The sequence below is a fragment of the Pristiophorus japonicus genome, chromosome 5 (assembly GCF_044704955.1).
Source record: "Pristiophorus japonicus isolate sPriJap1 chromosome 5, sPriJap1.hap1, whole genome shotgun sequence".
In the NCBI taxonomy this organism is placed as follows: Eukaryota; Metazoa; Chordata; class Chondrichthyes; family Pristiophoridae; genus Pristiophorus; species Pristiophorus japonicus.
This window is the reverse complement of record NC_091981.1, coordinates 226,324,412-226,340,797: the sequence shown is the minus strand read 5'-3', so window position 1 is coordinate 226,340,797 and position 16,386 is coordinate 226,324,412.

Here is a 16,386-nt window from a genome sequence, read left to right as displayed (position 1 = left end):
ACCAAAACTGAACACAGTATTCCAGGTGAGGCTTCACTAAGGCCCTGTACAACTGCAGTAAGACCTCCCTGCTCCTATACTCAAATCCCCTAGCTATGAAGGCCAACATACCATTTGCCTTCTTCACCGCCTGTTGTACCTGCATGCCAACCTTCAATGACTGATGAACCATGACACCCAAGTCTTGTTGCACCTCCTCTTTTTCTAATCTGCCACCATTCAGATAATATTCTGCCTTTGTGTTTTTGCCACCAAAATGGATAACCTCACATTTATCCACATTATACTGCATCTGCCATGCATTTGCCCATTCACCTAGCCTGTCCAAGTCACCCTGCAGCCTCTTAGGGTCCCCCTTACAGCTCACACCGCCACCCAGTTTAGTGTCATCTGCAAACTTGGAGATATTACACTCAATTCCTTCATCCAAATCGTTAATGTATATTGAAAAGAGCTGGGACCTCAGCACTGAGCCCTGCGGCATTCCACTAGTCACTGCCTGCCATTCTGAAAAGGACCCGTTTATCCAGACTCTCTGCTTCCTGTCTGCCAACCAGTTCTCTATCCACGTCAGTACATTATCCCCAATACCATGTGCTTTGACTTTGCACACCAATCTCTTGTGTGGGACCTTGTCAAAAGCCTTTTGAAAGTCAAAATACACCACATCCACTGGTTCTCCCTTGCCCACTCTGCTTGTTACATCCTCAAAAAATTTTAGAAGATTCGTCAAGCATGATTTCCATTTCATAATTCCATGCTGACTTGGACCGATCTTGTCACTGCTTTCCAAATGCACTGCTATTTCATCCTTAATGATTGATTCCAACATTTTCCCCACTACTGATGTCAGGCTAACTGGTCTATAATTACCCGTTTTCTCTCTCCCTCCTTTTTTAAAAAGTGATGTTACATTAGATACCCTCCAGTCCATTGAAACTGATCCAGAGTCGCTAAACTGTTGGAAAATGATCACCAATGCATCCACTATTTCTAGGGCCACTTCCTTAAGTACTCTGGGATGCAGACTATCAGGCCCCGGGGATTTATCAGCCTTTAATCCCATCAATTTCCCGAACACAATTTTCCCACCTAATAAGGATATCCTTAGTTCCTCTTTCTCACTAGACCCACTGTCCCCTAGTACATTTGGAAGGTTATTCGTGTCTTCCTTCGTGAAGACAGAACCGAAGTATTTGTTCAATTGGTCTACCATTTCTTTGTTCCCCATTATAAATTCACCTGAATCCGACTGCAAGGGACCTACATTTGTCTTCACTAATCTTTTTCTCTTCACATATTTATAGAAGTTGTTGCAGTCAGTTTTTATGCTCCCTGCAAGCTTCCTCTCATACTCAATTTTCCCCCTCTAAATTAAACCCTTAGTCCTCCTCTGTTGAATTCTAAATTTCTCCCAGTCCTCAGGTTTATTACTTTTTCTAGCCTATTTACATGCCTCTTCATTGGTTTTAACACTATCCTTAATTTCCCTTGTTAGCCACGGTTCAGCCACCTTTCCTGTTTTATTTTTACTCCAGACAGAGATGTACAATTGTTGAAGTTCATCCATGTGATCTTTAAATGTTTGCCATTGCTTATCCACCGTCAACCCTTTAAGTATCCTTTGCCAGTCTATTCTAGCCAATTCACGCCTCATGCCATCGAAGTTACCTTTCCTTAAGTTCAGGACCCTAGTTTCCGAATTAACTGTGTCACTCTCCACCTTAATAAAGAATTCTACCATATTATGGTCACTCTTCCCCAAGGGGCCTCGCACAACAAGATTGCTAATTAGTCCCTTCTCATTACACATCACCCAGTCTAGCATGGCCAGCTCTCTAGTTGGTTCCTCGACATATTGGTCGAGAAAACCATCCCTAATACACTCCAGGAAATCCTCCTCCACCGCTTTACTACCAGTTTGGTTAGCCCAATCAATATGTAGATTAAAGTCGCTCATGTTAACTGCTGTACCTTTATTGCATACATCCCTTATTTCTTGTTTGATGCTGTCCCCAACCTCACTACTACTGTTTGGTGGTCTGTACACAACTGCCACTAGCGTTTTCTGCTCTTTGGTATTCCACAGCTCCAACCATACCAATTTCACATCATCCAGGCTAATGTCCCTCCTTACTATTGCATTAATTTCCTCTTTAACCAGCAACGCCACCCCGCCTCCTTTTCCTCTCTGCCTATCCTTCCTAAATGTTGAATACCCCTGGATGTTGAGTTCCCAGCCTTGGTCACCTTGCAACCATGTCTCCGTAATCCCAATTATATCATATCCGTTAATTGCTGTCTGTGCAGTTAATTCGTCCACCTTATTCTGAATACTCCTCGCATTGAGGCACAGGCTTGTCTTTTTAAAACACTTCGCCCCTTTAGAATTTTGCTGTAATGTGGCCCTTTTTGATTTTTGCCTTGGGTTTCTCTGCCTTCCACTTTAACTTTTCTCCTTTCTATCTTTTGCTTCTGCCTCCATTTTATTTCCCTCTGTCTCCCTGCATAGGTTCCCATCCCCCTGCCATGTTAGTTTAACTCCTCCTCAACAGCACTAGCAAACACTCCCCCCAGGACATTGGTTCTGATCCTGCCCAGGTGCAGACTGTCTGGTTTGTACTGGTCCCACCTCCCCCAGAACTGGTTCCAATGTCCCAGGAATTTGAATCCCTCCCTGTTGCATCAGTCCTCAAGCCACATATTCATCTGAGCTATCCTGCGATTCCTACTCTGACTAGCACATGGCACTGGTAGCAATCCTGAGATTACTACTTTTGAGGTCCTACTTTTTAATTTTGCACCTAGCTCCCTAAATTCATCACGTAGGAGCACATCCTGTTTTTTATCTATATCATTGGTACCTATGTGCACCACGACAACTGGCTGTTCACCCTCCCTTTTCAGAATATCCTGCACCCGCTCCGAGACATCCTTGACCCTTGCACCAGGGAGGCAACATACCATCCTGGAGTCTCGATTGCGGCCGCAGAAACGCCTATTCCCCTTACAATCGAATCCCCTATCACTATATCTCTCCCACTGTTTTTCCTGTCCTCCTGTGCAGCAGAGCCAGCCACGGTGCAATGAACTTGGCTGCTGCTGCCCTCCCCTGATGAGTCATCCCCCTCAACAGTACCCAAAGCGGTGTATCTGTTTTGCAGGGGGATGACTGCAGGGGACCCCTGCACTACCTTCCTTCCACAGCTTTTCCTGTTGCTCACCCACTTACTATCTGGTTGTGTACCATTTACCTGCGGTGAGACCAACTCGCTAAACGTACTATTCACGTCATTCTCAGCATTGTGCATGCTCCAGAGTGAATCCACCCGCAGCTCCAGTGCCGCAATGCGGTCCATCAGGAGCTGGAGGCGGATGCACTTCCCACACACGTAGTCGTCAGGGACACCGGAAGCGTCCCTGACTTCCCACATAGTACAGGAGGAACATAACACTTGTCCGTGCTCTCCTGCCATGTCTTAACCCTTAGATTAACTTAAATTGGCAACAACAATGCTAAATGTTACTTACTGATATAGAAAAGAAAAAGAAAAACTACTTACCAATCACCAGCCAATCACTTACCCCCTTGGCTGTGACGTCACCTTTCGATTTCTTTCTTCTGCTTTTTGCCTCCCTGCTGCAGCTACGCCTGTAGGCCTCCGACGTCCCCGGTATCCCTGCTGCTCGCACTCCCCCCTCTCCCTCGCATTGGGCCTTTTGTCGGCCTCCGACATCCCCGACTCTCTGCTGCTCGCACTCCCGCCTCTCCGACACGTTGGGCCTTTTGTAGGCTTCTGACATCCCCGGACTCCCCGCTGCTCGCACTCCCGCCTCTCCGACACGTTGGGTCTTTTGTAGGCTTCTGACATCCCCGGACTCCCCGCTGCTCGCACTCCCGCCTCTCCGACACGTTGGGCCTTTTGTAGGTCTCCGACGTCCCCGGAATCCTTGCTGCTCGCACGAAAACTTAAGCTTTTGCGATCTAATTGCGCTGTTAAAGACCACATTAAAAGTTAAGCCTTGTGGAATAGGTGTAACTGGGGATTTAATGGTGTATTGACTGCTGAACAACTGTTCTAGTCCTGAAAAACACATTTTATAATTGTGGAATGTCACATTTCTCCATTATGATAAAAAAGAACACAATTGTTAGAATAATTTAAAAAATCTTTTATTTAAAAAAATATGTTGATGATATTTCAGTTTCTACCTTAACCCCATGTGTATGGCCCAATCTATGTTTTGCTCTCGGTTAAATATTTAAAAGTGAATTGAATCTGTCCTTTTTATTTCATGGTTTGCTGTCTGTGAGAATTCTTCAATGTGATTGGCACTGCTGCATCGTGCTGGGGATACCCTTCTGACAGTGCTACAATCAAATCAACGTCAACTTTTCCTCACAGAAATCGTGAGATCTGTGTGGGCAGTTTTCTTGGTGGTCAGCGGTGATCACTGCTGCTTCGCCGCTGACCACACATGCCAACCAATCAGTTTGAAAAAGATTTTACGTTGTGACATTCCAAAAACTGTCTCGTGTGGTTTTAATGCACATTCTCAATTGCCTGCACCTGTGGCCTTTACATTACAACAGTAACTGCACTCCAAAAGTACTTAATTGACTGTAAAGAACTGGAGCAGCGGGCCCTGTAACATTGTGGCCCCCCTGACCTGCGAGAGAACAGCTCCGCAGGTCGGGAAGTAAAAGAGCTGGAGTGGCGTACCACTTTAACCTCCAGCGCGTGCTGCTCCAAGTGTGTGACGTTTTTGAGATGGGCGACTGGGTGACCGCATCAAAACCCTGGTTGCCATTGTGGACCGTGGGCAGGAACATCGGCAGGGTCCAGGTACAGAGGAGTGGGAAGGTCGGGGCGGATGAGCGGCGAGTGTTTGTGGCGAGATGTGGTGAATGTTTATGGCGGAGTAGCGGCGAGAGATCGTGGCGGAGGTGCGGAAAATGAGGGTACTGGGCCCAGAAGTGCCCAGAAGAGCCCAGGGCCCAGGGGCAGCACGGCCAGCCCACACTGCGATATGTGTGCGCACTTGGTCCGTGCAGCAGAGCAGGTCTCCAGTCGTCTTGTTTAATCCTTGCCACTGGATAAAGGCCAAGCTCTGTCAAGCCCGTGTGGTGGCTGATGTGCAACCGTCACCACACGTTAAAAAAAATCCATGCACAGGCATCTTCCACCCCTGGAGTTCAGGACTGGAACATCGGGTCCTTCATTGAAACATCGTGGAAGCAAGTCATCCTCGTTCGAGGGACCGCCTATGATGATGGATAAATGCAAGTCTTTCTTCTTTCTTTCCTTCCTTGAAAAACGAATCAAAATATGTATCAGTACGTCCCTTGCTGTTCCGCAAACTGAAAATGTTGAAAATACTCGGCAGGTCAGGCGGCATCTGGGGAGAGTGAAACAGAGTTAACGTTTCAGGTCCAAAGCTCATCGACCTGCTGAATATGTCCAGCGTTTTCTGTTGTTATTTCAGTAACTTTGTGCTTGAGGGAATGCAACTGGAAGAGTGCGGCAAGTGTATTGCCCCGGATATTCGAACCATCCAGGAGTTGCCACATCCAGCACACATGTACCACAAGTATCATTGGGAACCTTTTAAGCTTTATGTAACTTATGTTACAAGTTATAACATTCTAAATAGTGAATGTAACTAAATGCAATACCTCGGCTTTCCCCAATTTAGAGCAAAGGCCCTCCACAATCTGCTGTGCTCTTTTCCTGGTTTGCTGCACCTTTGTGCACTCACTTATACAACGTGCGTAAGTAGTGATTGTAGAGAAACAATATTTAACCGTCCTCACTTGCATAGATACCACAGGCCAGTTTTACAAGTGGCCGATGCCCAGACATATCAGCTAATCACAGGAACACAATTATCCACTACATTTACGAATGAAAAATGTGGTCAGATCAAATAGCGATTTCCCGATATATGTATCTAGCGAGCGAGCCAGAAATCCTGCCTTTGATACTGGCAGCACACGTTTATAAAATCAGCTTTCAGATATTACAGAAGATTAATCAAATAAGACGGCCTAAGGTATTCAAATGCATGTCTACCTCGGAACAGTCACACTTGTGATACTAGTTTGTTTACAGAATGTTGTTGTCAAAATAAATTATTTCCTCCGCAATCATGTCACTTATTAATCAAGTTATGATTTTTGCGCATGGGTCTATAGTGGATTGTCTAAAGGAAAATGGTATCCTGTGAAGCGCCCTTGGGACATTTTACTACGTTAAAAATGCGGTGAAGGACTGTTAGCTCATTGTTTCAGTTGTAGAAAATCATTTTGAGTTACAAGAGCAATGAATTATATGCGACTTAATGCTGTATTAGAGGTCTAATGTCCCTTTCATAGTTGAAGAAGACATGCACCACCCACTGTGGTACTGAGTCGTGGAGATCAACAAGCTGCAGGGTTCAATCCTTAATCTGTGCTGAGTTAACTGGTATCAGCAGGAAAGGCAGTAGGGACACTGCGGTTGGCTCTAGATTACATGGGTGAAAGTTAGCCAGGAGTCCTTTGGCTGGAAATATATATGTACTGATATTGGGTGAGGACACTGGATTTTAAAATTCCAAAATGCTGTGCTCTGAGATGGTAGGGCATTGCTCGAAAGTCGTTCTGGTCTATTCTCACGTATCTCTTACTGGATGCTTCCAAGTAATATTTGCAGAGGACGATGTTATTGTCACATGCCCATCATCTAAGTCAGTGTATGGTTTGTAATGTATGGAGACATAGAGGGAAATCAATGAATACATAATGAAACTTCTTACAAAAAGAATATAAACTGGGGACAATGGAATGACCCTGAAGTTACTGGAGCTGCTTACAGTGGACTCTACTTCTTTGTGCCCCAGTTAGAACACAACAATAACATCCTGAAACATGCCAGAATTACATTCTGCTTGAAAAAGATTTATGTACACAGGTTGAATCTCCATTATCCGGAACCCTTGGGACCTAGCCTGTTCTGGATAACGGATTTTTCTGGATGAGGGATGCTCGCGTTAAATTGGATGATACAGGTACTGAGCAAGGGGATATCAGGACTGGCTGGCTTGGGGCTGGGAGTGTGGCAGAGAGATGATGGTGGAGGAATGGATCGTGGGGTCAGGCCAGTGATTGAGGGAGTCAGCAGTGAGGAATTACCTCAATTTGTTCATGTCACAGTTCTGCGCATGTGCCACCCGATGGTCGGGAATGGTTCTGGATGAGCGGTGGTTCTGGATAAGGGAGTTTTGGATAAGGGAGGTTCAACCTGTACAACAACAACAACTTGTATTTATATAGCATCTTTAACATAGTAAATGTCCCAAGGGTGCTTCACTGGAGTATTCTAAGACAAAGAAGTTGACACTGAGCCATAGAAGGAGAAATTAGAGCAGATGACCAAAAGCTTGTTCAAAGAGGTAGGTTTTAAAGAGCGTCTTAAAGGAGGAAAGAAAGGCAGAGAGGTTTAGGTAGGGAATTCCAGAGCTTAGGGCCTAGGCAACAGAAGGCACAACCACCAATGGTTGAGCGATTATAATCAGGGATGCTCAAGTGGGGCAGAATTAAAGGAGTGCATATATCTCGGGGGGCTGTGGAGCTGGAGGAATTTACAGTAGATTTGGCCATGTGACACCGTATAATTTAATATTATTTTGTACCATTTAAACAAATCCCAGTTAGTATCAACATGAGCACTACTGTTAATCTGAATATAGAATCTAGCTCAATATTGTCTGTCATCAAGTCGCATTTTACAAAAGTACATGCATTATCCAGTGCTTTGTGAATAGCATTGCTCTTTTATACAATTATTATACAATTCTATTCTGGTAAAAAATTAACCTGTTTTCTCTGTTTCTGTGTTATAATCATCTCCAGATAAATATATTCCTAATCTGAACATAATTGTCGTCCAAAAACAGAATTACAATTACGAATATTTCCCATTCCTAATATCTATATTGCACTGAATTCCCCATCCAGATATAGGTTAGATAGCAAGTACTCATTGAAGCATAAAATGGTACGCAATTATTCACCTTTTTAATGCTGAGCTCACTGACTACATTCAATCCACTGTCAACTCTCATCTCAAGACAAAGCATACTTTAGAAATGTATTCGCTATGACTATTTTATCACAAGCAATTATTCAAATAGCTGATAATGGAAGCATTTTCAGCTTATATATTACACGGCAGCTTATAGATATCCTACTCCAAGTACAATATAGAAACCCCACTCCAAGTACAGTACAGAAATCCCACTCAAAGTACAATACAGAATCCGCTCTCAAAGTACAATACAGAAACCCCACTCAAAGTACAATATAGAAACCCCACTCAAAGTACAATATAAAAATCCCTCTCCAAGTACAATATAGAAACGCCACCCCAAGTACAGCACAGAAATCCCACTCCAAGTACAATACAGAAACCCCACTCCAAGTAAAATACAGAAATCTCACTCCAAGAACAATACAGAAATCCCACTCCAAGTACAATATAGAAACCCTATTCCAAGTACAATACAGAAACCCTACTCTAAGTGCAATATAGAAACCCTATTCCAAGTACAATTGAGAAACCCCACTCCAAGTACAATATAGAAACCCCACTCAAAGTACAATATAGAAAACCCTCTCCAGGTACAATATAGAAACCCCACTCCAAGTACTATAGAGAAACTCCACACCAAGTACAATACAGAAACCCCAGTCAAAGTACTATACAGAAACTCCACTCAAAGTACAATATAGAAACCACACTCCAAGTACAATATAGAAACCACACTCCAAGTACAATAAAGAAACCTCACTCCAAGTACAATACAGAAACCGCTCTCAAAGTACAATACAAAAACCCCACTCAAAGTACAATATAGAAACCTCTCTCCAAGTACGATATAGAAACCCCACTCAAAGTACAATATTGAAACCCCACTCAAAGTACAATATAGAAACCACACTCCAAGTATAATACAGAAACCCCACTCAAAGTACAATATAGAAACCCCACTCAAAGTACAATATAAAAACCGCACTCAAAGTACAATACAGAAACCCCACTCAAAGTATAATAGAGAAACCCCACTCAAAGTACCATATAAAAACTCCACTCCAAGTGCAATACAAGTACCCCACTCCAAGTACAATACAGAAACCCAACTCAAAGTACAATATAGAAACCCCACTCAAAGTACAATATAGAAAACACACTCAAGGTACAATATAGAAACTCCACTCAAAGTACAATACAGAAACTCCACTGAAAGTATAATAGAGAAACCCCACTCAAAGTACCATATAGAAACTCCACTCCAAGTGCAATACAAGTACCCCACTCCAAGTACAATACAGAAACCCCACTCAAAGTACAATATAGAAACCACACTTCAAGTACAATATAGAAACCCCACTCAAAGTACAATACAGAAACCCAACTCAAACTACAATATAGAAACCCCACTCAAAGTACAATATAAAAAAAGGACTCAAAGTACAAGACAGAAACCCCATTCAAAGTACAATATAGAAACTCCACTCAAAGTACAACACAGAAACCCCACTCAAAGTATAATAGAGAAACCCCACTCAAAGTACAATATAGAAACCCCACTCCAAGTACAAGACAGAAACGCCACTCAAAGTACAATACAGCAACCCCACTCAAAGTACAATACAGAAACCCTACTCAAAGTACAATACAGAAACCCCACTCCAAGTACAATAGAGAAACCCCACTCAAAGTACAATATAGAAAGCCCACTCAAAGTACAATATAGAAACCCCATTCAACGTACAATATAGAAACACCACTCAAAGTACAATACAGAAACGCCATTCAAAGTACAATACAGAAACCCCACTCAAAGTATAATATAGAAACCCCACTCCAAGTACAATATAGAAACCCCACTCCAAGTACAATATAGAAACCACACTCCAAGTACAATATAGAAACCCCACTCCAAGTACAATACAGAAATCCCACTCCAAGTACAATATAGAAACCGACTTAAAGTACATTACAGAAATCCCACTCCATGTACAATACAGAATCCCCACTCAAAGTACTATATAGAAACCCCACTCGAAGTACAATATAGAAACCCCACTCCTATTACAATATAGAAAACCCACTCCAAGTACAATACAGAAACTCCACTCCAAGTACAATATAGAAATCCCACTCAAAGTACAATACAGAAACCCCACTCCAAGTAAAATATAGAAAACCCACTCAAAGTACAATACAGAAACCACACTCCAAGTACAATACAGATACGCCACTCAAAGTATAATAAAGAAACCCCACTCAAAGTATAATAAAGAAACCCCACGCAAAGTACGATATAGAAACCCCACTCGAAGTACAATATAGAAACCCCACTCCTATTACAATATAGAAACCCCACTCCAAGTACAATACAGAAACGCCACTCCAAGTACAATACAGAAACCCCACTCCAAGTACAATATAGAAATCTCACTCAAAGTACAATACAGAAACCCCACTCCAAGTAAAATATAGAAAACCCACTCAAAGTACAATACAGAAACCACACTCCAAGTAAAATATAGAAATCCCACTCAAAGTACAATACAGAAACCACACTTCAAGTAAAATATAGAAAACCCACGCCAAGCACAATATAGAAACCCCACTTCAAGTATAAGACAGAAACGCCACTCCAACTACAAGACAGAAACGCCATTCAAAGTACAATACAGCAACCCCACACAAAGTACAATACAGAAACCCCACTCAAAGTATAATAGAGAAACCCCACTCCAAGTACAATGTTGAAACCCCACTCCAAGTACAATACAGGTACCCCACTCCATGTACAATATAGAAACCCCACACAAAGTATAAGATAGAAACCCCACTCAACATACAATACAGAAACCCCACTCAAAGTATAATACAGAGACCACACTCCAAGTACAATACAGAAACCCCACTCCAAGTACAATACAGTAACCCCACCCCAAGTACAATAAAGAAATCCCACACAAAGTACAATACAGAAACCCCTCTCAAAGTACAATATAGAAACCCCACTTAAAGTACAATAAAGAAACCTCACCACAAGTACAATAATAGAAACCCCTCCCCAAGCACAATACAGAAACCCCACTCAAAGTACAATATCAAAAGCCGACTTAAAGTACAATACAGAAATCCCACTCCAAGTACAATACAGAAACGCCACTCAAAATACAATATAGAAACCCCACTTAAAGTACAATACATAAACCACACTCCAAGCAAAATATACAAACCCCACTCCAAGTACAATAGAGAAACGTCACTCCAAGTACAATATAGAAACCCCACTCCAAGTATAAGACAGAAACGCCACTCAAAGTACAATACAGCAACCCCACTCAAAGTACAATAGAGAATCCCCATTCAAAGTACAATATAGAAACTCCACTCAAAATACAATGCAGAAACTCCACTTAAAGTATAATAGAGAACCCCCACTCAAAGTACTATATAGAAACTCCACCCCAAGTACAATACAAGTACCCCACTCCAAGTACAATATAGAAATCCCACTCAAAGTATAACAGAGAAAGCCCAATCAAAGTACTATTTAGAAAACTCACTCCAAGTACAAAAGAGAAACCCCACTCCATGTATAAGACAGAAATTCCACTCAAAGTACAATACAGAAACCCCACTCCAAGTACAATACAGAAAACCCACTCCAAGTACAATAGAGAAACCCCACTCCAAGTATGAGACAGAAATGCCACTCAAAGTACAATATAGAAACCCCACTCAAAGTACAATATAGAAACCACACTCCAAGTACAATATAGAAACCCCACTCAAATTACAATATAGAAACCCCATCAAAGTACAATATAGAAACCCCACTCAAAGTATAATAGAGAAACCCCACTCCAAGTACAGTACAGGTACCCCACTCCATGTACAATACAGAAATCCCACTCAAAGTACAATACAGAGACAACACTCCAAGTACAATACAGAAAACCCACTCCAAGTACAATAGAGAAACCCCACTCCAAGTATGAGACAGAAATGCCACTCAAAGTACAATACAGCAACCCCACTCAAAGTACAATAGAGAATCCCCATTCAAAGTACAATATAGAAACTCCACTCAAAATACAATGCAGAAACTCCACTTAAAGTATAATAGAGAACCCCCACTCAAAGTACTATATAGAAACTCCACCCCAAGTACAATACAAGTACCCCACTCCAAGTACAATATAGAAACCCCACTCCTATTACAATATAGAAACCCCACTCCAAGTACAATACAGAAACGCCACTCCAAGTACAATACAGAAACCCCACTCCAAGTACAATATAGAAATCTCACTCAAAGTACAATACAGAAACCCCACTCCAAGTAAAATATAGAAAACCCACTCAAAGTACAATACAGAAACCACACTCCAAGTAAAATATAGAAATCCCACTCAAAGTACAATACAGAAACCACACTTCAAGTAAAATATAGAAAACCCACGCCAAGCACAATATAGAAACCCCACTTCAAGTATAAGACAGAAACGCCACTCCAACTACAAGACAGAAACGCCATTCAAAGTACAATACAGCAACCCCACACAAAGTACAATACAGAAACCCCACTCAAAGTATAATAGAGAAACCCCACTCCAAGTACAATGTTGAAACCCCACTCCAAGTACAATACAGGTACCCCACTCCATGTACAATATAGAAACCCCACACAAAGTATAAGATAGAAACCCCACTCAACATACAATACAGAAACCCCACTCAAAGTATAATACAGAGACCACACTCCAAGTACAATACAGAAACCCCACTCCAAGTACAATACAGTAACCCCACCCCAAGTACAATAAAGAAATCCCACACAAAGTACAATACAGAAACCCCTCTCAAAGTACAATATAGAAACCCCACTTAAAGTACAATAAAGAAACCTCACCCCAAGTACAATAATAGAAACCCCTCCCCAAGCACAATACAGAAACCCCACTCAAAGTACAATATCAAAAGCCGACTTAAAGTACAATACAGAAATCCCACTCCAAGTACAATACAGAAACGCCACTCAAAATACAATATAGAAACCCCACTTAAAGTACAATACATAAACCACACTCCAAGCAAAATATACAAACCCCACTCCAAGTACAATAGAGAAACGTCACTCCAAGTACAATATAGAAACCCCACTCCAAGTATAAGACAGAAAAGCCACTCCAAGTACAAGACAGAAACGCCACTCAAAGTACAATACAGCAACCCCACTCAAAGTACAATAGAGAATCCCCATTCAAAGTACAATATAGAAACTCCACTCAAAATACAATGCAGAAACTCCACTTAAAGTATAATAGAGAACCCCCACTCAAAGTACTATATAGAAACTCCACCCCAAGTACAATACAAGTACCCCACTCCAAGTACAATATAGAAATCCCACTCAAAGTATAACAGAGAAAGCCCAATCAAAGTAATATATAGAAAACTCACTCCAAGTACAAAAGAGAAACCCCACTCCATGTATAAGACAGAAATTCCACTCAAAGTACAATACAGAAACCCCACTCCAAGTACAATACAGAAAACCCACTCCAAGTACAATAGAGAAACCCCACTCCAAATATGAGACAGAAATGCCACTCAAAGTACAATATAGAAACCCCACTCAAAGTACAATATAGAAACCACACTCCAAGTACAATATAGAAACCCCACTCAAACTACAATATAGAAACCCCATCAAAGTACAATATAGAAACCCCACTCAAAGTATAATAGAGAAACCCCACTCCAAGTAAAGTACAGGTACCCCACTCCATGTACAATACAGAAATCCCACTCAAAGTACAATACAGAGACAACACACCAAGTAGAATACAGAAACCCCACCCCAAGTACAATACAGTAACCCCACCCCAAGTACAATAAAGAAACCCCACCCCAAGTACAATAATTGAAACCCCTCTCCAAGCACAATACAGAAACCCCACTCAAAGTACAATATAGAAACCGACTTAAAGTACAATACAGAAATCGCACTCCAAGTACAATACTGAATCCCCACTCAAAGTACAATATAGAAACCCCACTCCAGGTACAATACAGAAACTCCACTCAAAGTACAATACAGAAACCCCACTCAAAGTACAATACAGAGAACACACTCCAAGTACAATACAGAAACCCCACCCCAAGTACAATACAGTAACCCCACCCCAAGTACAATAAAGAAACCCCACCACATGTACAATAATTGAAACCCCTCTCCAAGCACAATACAGAAACCCCATTCAAAGTACAATATAGAAACCCGACTTAAAGTACAATACAGAAATCCCACTCCAAGTACTATACAGAAACCCCACACCAAGTACAATACAGACATGCCACTCAAAGTACAATATAGAAACCCCACCCCAAGTACAATACAGAAACCCCACTCAAAGTACAATAGAGAAACCACACTCCAAGTACAATATAGAAACCCCACTCCAGGTACAATACAGAAACACCACTCAAAGTACAATATAGAAACCCCACTCCAGGTACAATATAGAAACCCCACTCAAAGTACAATATAGAAACCCCACTCCAAGTATAAGACAGAAACGCCACTCCAAGTACAAGACAGAAACGCCACTCAAAGGACAATACAGCAACCCCACTCAAAGTACAATGCAGAAACCCCACTCAAAGTACAATATAGAAACCCCACTCAATGTATAATATAGAAACCCCACTCAAAGTACAATTCAGAAATCCCACTCAAAGTACAATATAGAAACCCCACTCAAAGTACAATACAGAAACCCCACTCAAAGTACAATTCAGAAATCCCACTCAAAGTACAATATAGAAATCCCACTCAAAGTACAATATAGCAAACCCACTCAAAGTACAATAAAGAAACCCCACTTAAAGTACAATTCAGAAATCCCACTCAAAGTACAATATAGAAACCCCACTCAAAGTACAATTCAGAAATCCCACTCAAAGTACAATATAGAAACCCCACTCAAAGTACAATTCAGAAATCCCACTCAAAGTGCAATACAGCAACCCCACTCAAAGTACAAAACAGAAACCCCACTCAAAGTGCAGTACAGACACCCCACTCAAAGGACAATATATAAACCCCAACCCAAGTACAATACAAAAACCCCACTCCAAGTACTATACAGAAACCCCACTCCAAGTACAATATAGAAACCACACTCCAAGTACAATATAGAAAAGCCACTCCAAGTATAAGACAGAAACGCCACTCCAAGTACAAGACAGAAACGCCACTCAAAGTACAATACAGCAACCCCACTCAAAGTACAATACAGAAACCGCGCTCAAAGTACAATATAGAAACCCCACTCAATCTACAATATAGAAACCCCACTCCAAGTACAATACAGCAAACCCACTCAAAGTACAATACAGAAACCCCACTCAAAGTACAATATAGAAACCCCACTCAAAGTACAATACAAAAACCCCACTGAAAGTGCAGTACAGACACCCCACTCAAAGTACAATACAGAAACCCCACTTCAAGTACTATACAGAAACCCCACTCAAAGTACAATATAGAAACCCCACTTTAAGTGCAATACAGAAATCCCACTCCAAGTACAATACAGAAATCTCACGGCAAGTACAGTATCGAAACCCCACTCAAAGTACAATACAGAAACTCCACAAAAAGTACAATACAGAAACACCTCTCCAAGTACAATACAGAAAACCCACACAAAGTACAATATAGAAACCACACTCAAAGTACAATACAGAAACCACACGCAAAGTACAATAAAGTAACCCCACTCAAAGTACAATACAGAAACCCCTCTCCAAGTACAATACAGAAACCCCACTCCAAGTACAATGTAATAACCCCACTCACAGTACAATATAGAAACCCCACTCAAAGTACAATACAGAAACTCCACTTAAAGTACAATATAGAAACCCCACTCAAAGTACAATACAGAAACCACGTTCCAAGTACAATACAGAAACCCCACTCCAAGTACAATAGAGAAACCCCACTCAAAGTACAATACAGAAACCCCACTTAAAGTACAATAAAGAAACCCCACTCAAAGTGCAATATAAAAACCCCACTCAAAGTAAAATAGAGAAACCCCACTCAAAGTACTATATAGAAACCCCACTCAAAGTACAATACAGAAACCTCACTCAAAGTACAAAACAGAAACCCCACTCAAAGTACATTACAGAAACCCCACCCCAAGTACAATAATAGAAACTCCTCTCCAAGTACAATACAGAAAGCCCAGTCAAAGTACAATACAGAAACCCCACCCCAAGTACAATATAGATATCCCACTCA